Consider the following 13,832-nt stretch of genomic DNA (forward strand, 5'->3'; position numbering starts at 1 on the left):
ACAAGAAGCTCCAGGTGTCTGATAATAAAACAAAGAACTGTGGATGCTGGAGATCTGAAGCAAGAACAGAAATTGCTGGCAAAACTCAATAGCTTGGGCAACATGTTCGGCAAAAAGGGGAGTTAATATTTTGAGTACAAACTGGGTTCAGATGTGTGTCAGATGGTTGCTATTAATTGTCTGAATACATATAAACAATTGAGTCTCTTGTGGCACAGTGTTAGTGTCCTAGTTGTGACCCAGGAGGTCTAGGTTCAAGTTCCATGTGCTCTAGAGGCAAGTAATAATATCTCTGAAGAGTTATACTTTCTACTCAAAATGAGGCACTTGGGAGAGCCCTGGTAGAAAGCAACCTTCAGTAGACTGTTGATTATCAAAGTCAAGATTAAAGGGGTGCTGGAAAAGCACAGCAGGTCAGGCAGCATCCGAGGAGTAGGAAAAATCGACGTTGCAGGCAGGAACCCTTCATCAGGAATGAGCCGCTGCGATATTAACCGACTCGACCTGTCCACCCCTCTCACCCACTCCAACCTCTCACCCTCAGAATGTGCAGCCCTCCACTCCCTCCGCTCCAACCCCAACCTCACCATCAAACCGGCAGACAAGGGAGGCGCGGTAGTAGTTTGGCGCACCGACCTTTATACCGCTGAGGCCAAACGCCAGCTCGCGGACGCCTCCTCCTATTGACCCCTTGACCATGACCCCACCTCCCACCACCAAACCATCATCTCCCAGTCCATCCATAACCTCATCACCTCAGGGGATCTCCCATCCACCGCCTCCAACCTCATAGTCCCACAACCCCGCACCGCCCGTTTCTACCTCCTGCCCAAAATCCACAAACCTGACTGTCCTGGCCGACCCATTGTCTCAGCCTGCTCCTGCCCCACCGAACTCATCTCCGCATACCTCGACACGGTTCTGTCCCCTTTAGTCCAAGAACTCCCCACCTACGTTCGGGACACCACCCACACCCTCCATCTCCTCCATGATTTTCGCTTCCCCGGCCCCCAATGCCTTATCTTCAAGATGGACATCCAGTCCCTGTACACCTCCATACCCCATCAAGAAGGACTCAAAGCCCTCCGCTTCTTCCTTTCCCGCTTCACCAACCAGTACCCTTCCACTGACACCCTCCTTCGACTGACTGAACTGGTCCTCACCCTGAATAACTTCTCTTTCCAATCCTCCCACTTCCTCCAAACTAAAGGAGTTGCCATGGGCACCCGCATGGGCCCCAGCTATGCCTGTCTCTTTGTAGGATATGTGGAACAGTCCATCTTCCGCAACTACACTGGCACCACCCCCCACCTTTTCCTCCGCTACATCGATCACTGTATCGGCGCTGCCTCATGCTCCCACAAGGAGGTTGAACAGTTCATCAACTTTACCAACACCTTCCATCCCGACCTCAAATTCACCTGGACCGTCTCAGACTCCTCCCTCCCCTTCCTAGACCTTTCCATTTCTATCTCGGGCGACCGACTCAACACAGACATCTTCTATAAACCGACTGACTCCCACAGCTACCTGGACTACACCTCCTCCCACCCTGCCCCCTGTAAAAACTCCATCCCATATTCCCAATTCCTTCGTCTCCGCCGCATCTGCTCCCAGGAGGACCAGTTCCAATACCGTACAGCCCAGATGGCCTCCTTCTTCAAGGACCGCAGATTCCCCCCAGACGTGATCGACGATGCCCTCCACCACATCTCCTCAACTTCCCGCTCCTCCGCCCTCGAGCCCCGCCCCTCCAACCGCCACCAAGACAGAACCCCACTGGTTCTCACCTACCACCCAACCAACCTCCGTATACAGCGTATCATCCGCCGTCATTTCCGCCGACTCCAAACGGACCCCACCACCAGGGATATATTTCCCTCCTCTCCCATATCAGCATTCCGCAAAGACCACTCCCTTCGTGACTCCCTTGTCAGGTCCACACCCCCACCAACCCAACCTCCACTCCCGGCACCTTCCCCTGCAACCGCAGGAAATGCAAAACTTGCGCCCACACCTCCTCCTTTACTTCTCTCCAAGGCCCCAAGGGATCCTTCCATATCCGCCACAAATTCACCTGCACCTCCACACACATCATCTATTGCATCCGCTGCACCCGATGTGGCCTCCTCTATATTGGGGAGACAGGCTGCCTACTTGCAGAACGCTTCAGGGAACACCTTTGGGACGCCCGGACCAACCAACCCAATCACCCCGTGGCTCAACACTTTAACTCTCCCTCCCACTCCACCGAAGACATGCAGGTCCTTGGACTCCTCCATCGCCAGAACATAACAACACGACGGTTGGAGGAAGAGCGCCTCATCTTCCGCCAGGGAACCATCCTGCCACAAGGGATGAACTCGGATTTCTCCAGTTTCCTCATTTCCCCTCCCCCCACCTTGTCTCAGTCGGTTCCCTCAACTCAGCACCGCCCTCCTAACCTGCAATCCTCTTCCTGACCTCTCCGCCCCCACCCCACTCCGGCCTATCACCCTCACCTTGACCTCCTTCCACCTATCACATCTCCATCGCCCCTCCCCCAAGTCCCTCCCCCCTACCTTTTATCTGAGCCTGCCTGGCACCCTCTCCTCATTCCTGGTGAAGGGCTCTGGCCCGAAAAGTCGAATTTCCTGTTCCTTGGATGCTGCCTGACCTGCTGTGCTTTAACCAGCAACAAATTTTCAGCTCCTGTCCAAAACATCAATTTTCCTTGGATGCTGGCTGACCCGCTATGCTTTTCCAGCACCACTCTAATCTTGACTTTAATTTCCAGCATCTGCAGTCCTCACTTTTGCCTTGCTGATGATCAAAACAAAGCAGATAAACAAATGAAGAAGGGTTCTTGTGAAGCAATGGTAGTGTCCCTACCTCTGAGCCAGGAAGGCTTGGTTCAAGTCCCACCTACTCTAGAGACACATAACATCTCTGAATAGTTTGCTTAGAAAATATTCTCTTGTGGTATAATGACAGGTTCTTACCTCTGGCTAGGAGGCTCGAGTTCCAGTTCCACTTGCTCCAGAAGGGCATAATAACAGCCCTGAACAAGTTGATTTGAACATGAGCAACTAAGAATCTATTAATACTTTGACAAATTAACCTGACTCATTGGCTGAACCTGGCAAGACCTGCCGTGGGGCATGAAACTTCTTAAGCTCAGCTACAGATAATAAATAAGACAATACTGCCTCGTACCTTAGGGTCATCCTAAAAGGGAAAGCAATGGAAATAATTCTAGTAAAACCAAAGATTCAATTAATTATGCTCAAACAGAACCCTTCCAATTTACAGCTATGCACGTTGGGACTTATATATCATGTGAGAGGGGATAAAGAACTTGCCAGTGTTCATGATGTAGGAAAACATGACTCCTAGGATTAAGGAGTTATTTTACAGGAAAAGTTGATCGGCCAATACTCGTGTGTTGAGAAGAATGAAAAGTGATCTTATTGGAACATTCAAAATTCTGAGGAGGTTTGAAAGGGACGATCTTTCCCCTTGTTGGCAATCTAGAATTAGGAATCTTAGTTTCAGAATAACCGAGTCTCACAATTAAATAAAAATAAGGAATAATTTAATTTCTCAGAGGGTTGTTGATCTTTTGAATTCTCAGAAAGCAAAAAAACTTAAGCAATTGAAAGAATTCAGTGCTGAGTTAGATGGATTTTTGTGTAGCTATGAAACTGAGGGTTATGGGGGCTAGTCAGATAAGTGGAGTTGAGGCCATGATGAGATCAGAGCAGGACCAGGAAACTTACTTGCTTTATCAAAATGAGTCACTGATTCAAATGCCAAAGTCTCTTCACTGCCACCCAAATGTTACCCAAATGCATTAGATGCAGTGGCAAAATATTTACAAATATATATTTCATTTATCATGGGACCTGCTAAATGTTGTTGGAATCTGGTTCCATCAGAGAAAAGCAAAGTCTCATAATTTTGATGGCCTGGGAGGTATAGTGATTATTTCTCAAGTGGGATAAATAGACATATTTTAATTTTTTAAATGAAGGTATAGAACTTTTTTTTTGTTTTTACAGATTCAGTTATTCATTTAGAGGCCATGACTTCAGTTGTGAATGAGTTAATTTTCTTATCTCTAGTGCAGACGGCCCACTCAGCAGACCATCTCATGGCTAACAGCAATAGCTCTGATCTCATCAGCAAACTGCACTTGCAGCTGAACAATACAGTCCTCTCCTCAAAACACAATTACCAGAAATTCACAGCTTTTCACTGAAACCTCCCTAAGGACGAAAATGCCAGTCTGTATGTCTGCTCCCAGAATAATAGTTGCTGCCAATCTCTTCCACCTTAATCATATTTTACATGATTTAGTGGCAATTTCATAAATATATGAGCATTGTACTTTAAAATATGATTCCACACCAAAATGTAAAAACACCAACAAGATATTTCAAATAGGGAAATCCTTAATCCTCTTGTTTAGGAAGCTGATAAACTGGGGATACATTCAACATGCACAGTACAATCCTGTGAGAAGCAGTAGGTCAAAAAGAAAAGAAAATTATGTAGGGATGACTAGTGTACTCGAGCTCTATTTAACATTTCACAGGCCAGGGTAGTGAGGGAATTTGGAATGTTTTTCGATATAAATTTCAAGCTGTTCACACATTGTTCAGGAAAAGAAGAATGATAAGAACTGATATCTTCTGAAATGAATGATTTTCAATTTATCTGTCTTGTGGATATTCTGGTAATATTCGGCTAAATTCTTTGCAAAGGACCAGTATTCCTACATTGGACACCTATCTCCTTTGAAGTTTTCCTGTACCATCAGCATAGCTTTTAGTGCAACGTTCACAGAGGTGTCTTAATTGCTGCCTCTGTGTTCTCCAGGTGAACTCAACTTCTCCCAAGGCGAAGAGAATCCAGCTCATTGATGTGGCACAGGGATTTCTCGCCTAATTTCAGATGGACTATTATGATTCAAATCTGACACCAAATTCATGTTATGATTTAGCAACAAGAAATATAACTATACAATGTTAGAATAGTAATAAAATACATATATAATTTATTTTTAACATTTAGAATTAATATATGGTAAATATGGTTAATAGATGATGGCTGAACAGTGCACATTAAATAGCAAATGTACTCATGATAGATACCATGTGAGCAATTCCTCCACCTGCACTGCTACCATCACCAAGACAGTAGGTCATCAAATCTTCACAAAGAATTGCAATTCTTCAATTTCACTGATCTAGCCTTTGAAACTTCCTTCTAAGAACTACTCTGTCATGGACTACCTCCACAATTACTCTTGGTCTGGTTGATCGTCCTCCTTTCCTGTGTCTATGAATATCTGACTTGAGGAGTGCACTCCAGTACTCAGTAACTCTAGTTCTTCATGATAAGGGATAGCGTGATGGTTCAGTGGTTAGCACTGCTGCCTCACAGCACTAGGGGCCCGGGTTCAATTCTACCATTGGGCGGCTATCTGATTGGGTTTTAGGGGAGGCACGGTGGCACAGTGGTTAGCACTGCTGCCTCACAGCGCCAGGGACCTGGGTTCAATTCCCGCCTCAGGCGACTGACTGTGTGGAGTTTGCACATTCTCCCCGTGTCTGCGTGGGTTTCCTCCAGGTGCTCCGGTTTCCTCCCACAGTCCAAAGATGTGCGGGTCAGGTGAATTGGCCATGCTAAATTGCCCGTAGTGTTAAGTAAGGGGTATATGTAGGGGTATGGGTGGGTTGCGCTTCGGCGGGTCAGTGTGGACTTGTTGGGCCGAAGGGCCTGTTTCCACACTGTAAGTAATCTAATCTAGTAATCTAATCTAATCTAGTAAGTAGCTTTACTAAGCTAAAAAGGCTCTGGACCTTTCTTGGAGCTAAAATTTTGCTAATTTACATTCTGTTTGTGGGTTTTTACAGTTCCAAGCTCAGCTTTAGTGAAGTATTAATTGTGCACAAATGCCTTTTGAACCTTTCACAGGTACTCAAACTTCCAAGAGCTAACTCCAACAGTTGGCTATCTACTATTCCGAGAAATGTCTTCTTGGGTTTTACAACAGAGTCATCCAACTCTTCCCGACTTTTCATGAAGACTCCCACCTTTCTTCCCTGAACACAGTAGCATGGCCTACCACGGAATTATCTTTGTCTATGTCTGTCTCTTTTCAATTGCATGTAATTTTTGAGCCACTTCTTATTACCCTCCAAACTGCCTTAAGTGACCTATTGAAAAGTTTGCAATAAACCTCTCCACTGTTGCTGGGCAGAATTGACTGTTTCCACCTGGCGATGCTTTGAACTTGTTATTTTCTCCCTTGTGAGAACTGCCAGTTACTCAAAGGCTGACATCTGTCCTCTGCTCATCAGAGAAAGGTGATAGCTGCCACTGGTTCCCAGTGAGGGAGCCTGGTCACAGATGAGAGAGGACTGGATGGTGATAGTTGGTAAAGGTGATGAGGCAGTCGGATGATAGGGCAGGGAAAGTGGCTCTCACTGACTCCTTCGTAACTAGGGACTTCCTTCCTCATCTCATGTCCACAAGGATTGTTTTTTCAGATTTCCCACGCGGTGACTGTCCCACTGGTGGAATAGCTGAAAATGTGTTGCTGGTTAAAGCACAGCAGGTTAGGCAGCATTCAAGGAATAGGAAATTCGACGTTTCGGGCATAAGCCCTTCATCAGGAAATGTCGAATTTCCTATTCCTTGGATGCTGCCTAACCTGCTGTGCTTTAACCAGCAACACATTTTCAGCTGTGATCTCCAGCATCTGCAGACCTCATTTTTTACCCACTGGTGGAATACTCAACATCACTGAAATGGTGTTGAGGTGTGAAGGCAATTCATGAGCTTTCCTGCCCCTGTATAACCAGGGTAGCAGTGAGAGGATGACAGGATTGAAAGCTTTTTATTTCTTGATACAAGCTTTTCAGCAATGATAAGGAAGGAAATAAAAGAGGATAGTACTTTTAATGAAGGGAAACATAGTGCTGGAAAGAAAGAATATCCTTGAAGTACCAAAGACAGATTGTACTTGCTCAGAAAAACAAGACAACAGAGCAACTGTTAAGTATATCGTGTATTTTCTTCTTCAGTTCTCTGTCTGAAGAGATTACTTACTGAAATATGGCAAAGTCGGTGAGATTATGGCAAAGAGGCAGGCTAAGGACAACAGACCATAAGACATAAAACATAGGAGCAGAAGTAGGCCATTCAGCCCATCAAGTCCCACCTACATTCAATGGGATCGTGGCTAACTTGAAACACCACGTTCCTGTCTTTTCCCAGCAAACAATGATTCCCATAATGTTAGAAATCTGTATGTCTCAGTCTTGATTATATATTAATTAGCCAGCTTCAATAATGGTCTGCAGTAAAGAATGCCCCAGATACATACCCCCTGAAAGAAGAAATTCCTCTTTTTGGTAAAGAAAAAGAAGGAAGCATATGTCAGTTATAGACAGGATAGATCGAGAGTATAAAGATAGTAGGAGTATATTTAAGAGGGAAATCAGGAGGGCAAAAAAGGGGACATGAGATAGCTTTGGCAAATAGAGTTAAGGAGAACCCAAATGGTTTTTACAAATACATTAAGGACAAAAGGATAACTAGGGAGAGACTTGGGCCCCTCAAAGAAAGGTAAGACAGCCTTTGTGTGGAGCCGCAGAAAATGGGAGAGATACTAAATGAGTATTTTGTATCAGTATTTACTGTGGAAACAGATATGGAAGATATAGAAAGTAGTGAAATAGATGGTGACAGCTTGCAAAATGTCCATATTACAGAAGAGGAAGTGCTGCATATCTTGAAATGCATAAAGGTGGATGAATCCCCAGGACCTGATCAGGTGTACCTGAGAACTCTGTGGGAAGCTAGAGAAGTGCTTGCTGGGCCTCTTGCTGAGATATTTATATCATCGATAGTCACAGGTGAGGTGCCGGAAGACTGGAGGTTGGCTAACGTGGTGCCACTCTTTAAGAAGGGCAGTAAGGACAAGCCAGGGAACTATAGACCAGTGAGCCTGACGTCAGTGGAGGGCAAGTTTTTGGTGGGAATCCTGAGGGACAGGATGTACATGTATTTGAAAAGGCAAAGACTGATTAGGGATAGTCAACATGGCTTTGTGAGTGGGAAATCTTGTCTCACAAACTTGATTGAGTTTTTTAAACACGTAACAAAGAGGATTGATGAGGGTAGAGTGGTAGATGTGATCTATATGGACTTCAGTAAGGTGTTTGACAAGGTTCCCCATGGGAGACTGGTTAGCAAGGTTAGGTCTCACGGAATAAAGGGAGAAATAGCCATTTGGATACAGAACTGGCTCAAAGGTAGAAGACAAAGAATGGTGGTGGAGGATTGTTTTTCAGACTGGAGGCCTGTGACCAGTGGAGTGCCACAAGGATCGATGCTGGGTCCTCTACTTTTTGTCATTTACCTTAATGCTTTGGATGAGAGCATAAAAGGAACAGTTAGTAAGTTTGCAGATGGCATCAAAATTGGAGGTGTAGTGGACAGCAAAGAAGATTACCTCAGATTACAACAGGATCTTGATCAGATGGGCCAATGGGTCGAGAAGTGGCAGGTGGAGTTTAACTCAGATAAATGTGAGGTGCTGCATTTTGGGAAAGCAAATCTTAGCAAGACTTATACACTTAATGGTAAGGTCCTAGAGAGTGTTGCTGAATAAAGAGACCTTGGAGTGCAGGTTCATATTTCCTTGAAAGTGGAGTCACAGGTAGATAGGAAAGTGAAGAAGGCGTTTGGTATGCTTTCCTTTATTGGTCAGAGTATTGAGTACAGGATTTGGAAGGTCATGTTGCAGCTGTACATGACATTGGTTAGGCCACTGTTGGAATATTGTGTGCAATTCTGGTCTCATTCCTATCGGAAAGATGTTGTGAAACTTGAAAGGGTTCAGAAGAGATTTACAAGAATGTTGCCAGGGTTCAAGGATTTGAGCTACAGGGAAAGGCTGAACAGGCCGGGGCTGTTTTCCCTGGAGTATCGGAGGCTGAGGGGTGACCTTATAGGGATTTACAAAATTATGAGGGGCAAAGTCTTTTCCCTGGGTTTGGGGACTCCAGAACTAGGGGACATAGGTTTAGGGTGAGAGGGGAAAGATATAAAAGAGACCTAAGGGGCAACTTTTTCACACAGAGGATGACACGTGTATGGAATGAGCTGCCAAACGAAGTGGTTGAAGCTGGTACAATTGCAACATTTAAAAGGTATTTGGATGGGTATATGAATAGGAAGGATTTGGAGGGATGTGGGCTGGGTGTTGGCAGGTGGGACTAGATTGGGTTGGGTTATCTTGTTTGCATGGATGAGTTGGACCAAAGGGTCTGTTTCCATGCTGTACATCTCTATAACTCTATCTCTGTCATAACTGGATGATCCTTTACACTGAGGTTATGCCCTCTTATACTTGACTTGCCCAAAAGGAGAAACAGCATTTGCCTTGTCAAATCCTTCAAGAATGTTATATATTTACTTCTTATTCTTCTAAACTTCAATAAATATAAGTCCAACTCACTCTACCTCTCCTCAGAAAATAATCCTGCCATGCCTGGGAACAATCTCATGAACCTTCTCTCGGCTGTCTACATCGCCAATATACCTTTCTTAGATAAGGGAATCAGACATGTTCACAATATTCCAGGTGTGGTATAATTAATGTCTTATATTGTTTTAGCAAGACTTTCCCATTTTTATATTCCATTCACTTTGAAATACAGTGAAGTTATGGCACTGGAAAAGCACAGCAGGTCAGGCAGCATCTGAAGAGCAGGACAATTGCAGTTTCAGGCATAAGCCCTGCATCAGGAATCCTGATGCAGGGCTTATACCTGAAACATCGATTCTCCTGCTCCTCAGATGCTGCTGATCTGCTGTGCTTTTCCAATACCACAATCTCGACTCTGATCTCCAGCATCTATAGTCCTCACTTTCTCCCGCTTTGAAATAAAGGCTAACATACAATTTGCCTTTCCCATTACTTGCTGAACTTGAATACTAACTTCTTGTGATTTATGCACAAGGATCCCTAAGTTCTTTGCACTGAGCTTCGCTGTAGCACTGCAGCAAACCTGATACCGAGATGCTGGCCAGGGAACAGGGTCGTGTGTTAAAGTGACAGAGCTGAAAATGTGTTGCTGGAAAAGCGCAGCAGGTCAGGCAGCATCCAAAGAGCAGGAAAATCGATGTTTCGGGCATGAGCCCTTCTTCGGGAATGAGGAAATTGTGTCCAGCAAGCTAAGATAAAAGGTAGGGAGGAGGGTCTTGGGGGAGGGGCATTGGAAATGCGATAGGTGGAAGGAGGTCAAGGTGAGGGTGATAGGCCAGAGTGGGGGTGGGGGCAGAGAGGTCAGGAAGAAGATTTCAGGTTAGGAAGGCGGTGCTGAGTTCGAGGGGTTTGACTGAGACAAGGTGGGGGGAGGCACCCCTCACCTTTTCCTCCGCTACATTGATGAGTGTATCGGCGCTGCCTCGTGCTCTCACGAGGAAGTTGAACAGTTCATCCACTTTACCAACACCTTCTACCCCGACCTCAAATTTACCTGGACCGTCTCAGATTCCTCCCTCCCCTTCCTAGACCATTCCATTTCTATTTCGGGCGACCGAATCACCACAGACATTTACTACAAACCGACCGACTCCCACAGCCTTCTAGACTACACCTCCTCCCACCCTGCCCCCTGTAAAAATGCCATCCAAAACTCCCAGAGATATATTTCCCTCCCCTCTCCTATCAATGTTCTGAAAAGACCACTCCCTCCATGACTCCCTTGTCAGGTCCACACCCCCCACCAACCCAACCTCCACTCCCGGCACCTTCCCCTGCAACTGCAAGAAATGCAAAACTTGTGCCCACACCTCCGCCCTTACATCCCTTCAAGGCCCCAAGGGATCCTTCCAGATCCACCACAAATTCGCCTGCACCTCCACACACATCATTTACTGCATCCGCTGCACCCGATGTGGCCTCCTCGATATTGGGGAGACAGGCCGCCTACTTGTGGAATGTTTCAGGGAACACCTGTGGGACACCCGGACCAACCAACCCAACCACCCCGTGGCTCAACACTTCAACTCCCCCTCCCACTCCACCAAGGACATGCAGGTCCTTGGACTCCTCCATCGCCAGACCATAGCAACACGACGGCTGGAGGAAGAGCACCTCATCTTCCGCCTGGGAACCCTCCAACCACAAGGGATGAACCTATATTTCTCCAGTTTCCTCATTTCCCCTCCCCCCACCTTGTCTCAGTCAAATCCCTCAAACTCAGCACCGCCTTCCTAACCTGCAATCTTCTTCCTGACCTCTCCTCCCCCGCCCCCACTCCAGCCTATCACCCTCATCTTGACCTCCTTCCACCTATCGCATTTCCAACGCCCCTCCCTCAAGTCCCTCCTCCCTACATTTTATCTTAGCCTGCTGGACACACTTTTCTCATTCCTGAAGAAGGGCTCATGCCCGAAACATCGATTCTCCTGCTCTTTGATTGCTGCCTGACCTGCTGTGCTTTTCCAGCATCACATTTTCAGCTCTGATCTCCAGTATCTGCAGTCCTCACTTTCTCCTGTTAAAGTGACAGGCAACTGGAAGCTCAGGGTCTTTTTTGTGGACAGAACATAGGTGTTCTGTGAAGCGACCACCCAGCTGATGCTTCTTTTCTCCAATGTAGAGAAGATCACATTGTGAGCAGCGTATGTAGTGGACTAAATTGTGTGAACTGCAGGTAATGTGCTGCTTCATATGGCAGGTATTTTGGCCCGTGGACACTGAGGAGAGACTAGGTAAACAGCAAGTGTTACACCTTCTGTGGTTGCAGGGAAAGTCGCTGTGAGGCTATGGAGGTGGGGGGAGTGTGGGGGGGGGGGGGTATGGTGTTTGCTGTTGAGAATGAAGGGAGAGTGGACCAGGGTGTCTCAGAGGGAATGATCCCTATGGAAGGCTTACAAGGGAGGGAAGAGGACTTTTAACTGGTCGTGGCATCTCACTAGAGTTGGTGGAAATTGCAGCTAATGATCCTCTGGATATAAATTCTTTTGGGATGGTAGGTAAGGACCAGGGGAACCGTTTTGCTGTTGCGGGAGGGAAGACAGGGAGTGAGGGTCAAAGTGCAGGAGACGGGTTGGACCTGGTTGAGGGACCTGTCAACAACAGTGCTGAAGAATCCTCAATTGAGGAAGATGGTAAAAAATACAGAGGCTGTCTTGTGAAAGTTGGCATCATCAGAACAGATGTGACGGAGACGGGGTAATTGGGAGAATGGAATTGAGTCTTTATAGGAAGCAAGATGTGAGGATGCATATTCTAGGTAACTGTGGGAATTAGTGGATTTATAGTGAATATTGGTTGCCAGCCTATCCTCAGAAATGGAAACAGGTGTTGAGGAAGAGAAGGGAGTAGTCAGAGATGGACCAGATGAAAGTGAGGGCGGGGTGGAAACCTTCTGCATAGAAATCGTCATTTTCCTAGCTACCCTCAGTTCTAAGGAAGGGTTAACTCTACACTGATGCTGCCAGACCTGCTGAGCTTTTCTAGCAATTTCTGCTTTTGTTTCTGATTTACGACATCTGCAGATCTTCTCCTTTTTATTTTCTATTTAAATGATACTCATCTCTTCTATTCACCACGATTGAGTCTTGAAAATTGAGGGCTATATGGCATTCAATATAAATAGTAAACCACCTAAAAGGTGGAAGGGCAATACTGTTAATCAAGGATAGCATTTGTGAAAATAGTTAGAGATGACATTGATTCAGGGGGTCCGGATGTAGAATCATTTGGGTGGAGGTGAGAAATAGTAGGAGAAAGTTGTCTCTAGTGGGAGTGATCTATAAGCCCCAGTAGTAAACAAAGTGTAGGACAAAGAAGACCAGAATAAATATTGGATGTTTATGATAAAAGGATGAAAATAATCATTGGTGATTTTAATCTACATATAAACTTGAAAAATCAAATTTGCAACTGTAACCTGGATGAAGAGCCCCTTGAATTCTTTTTGAGATTGGTTTCAAAAGGTGCAGCATTAAAAAATTATCAGGCAGCATGGTATATTAGACTTCGTATTGTGTAATATGACAGAATTAATGTATGATCTAGAGTTAAAGCTCCCATAGGTAGCAGCAAGCAAAATATGATTGAATTTTACAAGTAGTTTAAAAGGGAAAAGAATGGGTCTAAGACTAGTATTTTAAACCTAAAGAAGGTTAATTAAGTAAGCAGAAGAACTGAACCAGCATTCTTAACTAAGGGATGGATCAATGAAGTACAGTAGTAGCAATTTAATGAGATGTTTTAGACTAACAGAATATTATTACTATAAATAAAAGAAATTAATGAACGGATCTTTCATCTGTGGTTTATTAAATAATTAGTGAAAGCATTACATTCAAAGTAAATGTATAGAATTAGGCACTAATTAGAACACACCTGGAGTACTGTGAACACTTTTTGTCTCCTCAGCTAAGGAAAGATGTACTGGCATTGGAGACTGTCCAGAGAAGGTTCACTAGATTGATCCCAGTCTGGAGGGCTGAATAAAAGCAAGAATTGCTGGAGAAACTTAGCAGGTCGAGCAGCATCTATGGAGAGAAAGCAGAGTTAACATTTTGGGTTCTGCGACACTTCTTCAGAATTGTGTCAGTTACGGAAAGATTCTCTTTGAGGAGAGGTTCAAAGTCAGACAATACCAGGTTATAGTCCAACAGGTTTATTTGGAGCATTGCTCCCTTGTCAGGTGAAGTGAGAGAGAAGCATACAGTCACAGAATGTATAGGCAGAGAGGTCAAAAGATCATACAAATGGTCTGACTAGAGTATCGACAGGCTGAATAATAAGTCTC

This window comes from Hemiscyllium ocellatum, chromosome 15, assembly GCF_020745735.1.
Source record: "Hemiscyllium ocellatum isolate sHemOce1 chromosome 15, sHemOce1.pat.X.cur, whole genome shotgun sequence".
Taxonomy (NCBI): domain Eukaryota; kingdom Metazoa; phylum Chordata; class Chondrichthyes; order Orectolobiformes; family Hemiscylliidae; genus Hemiscyllium; species Hemiscyllium ocellatum.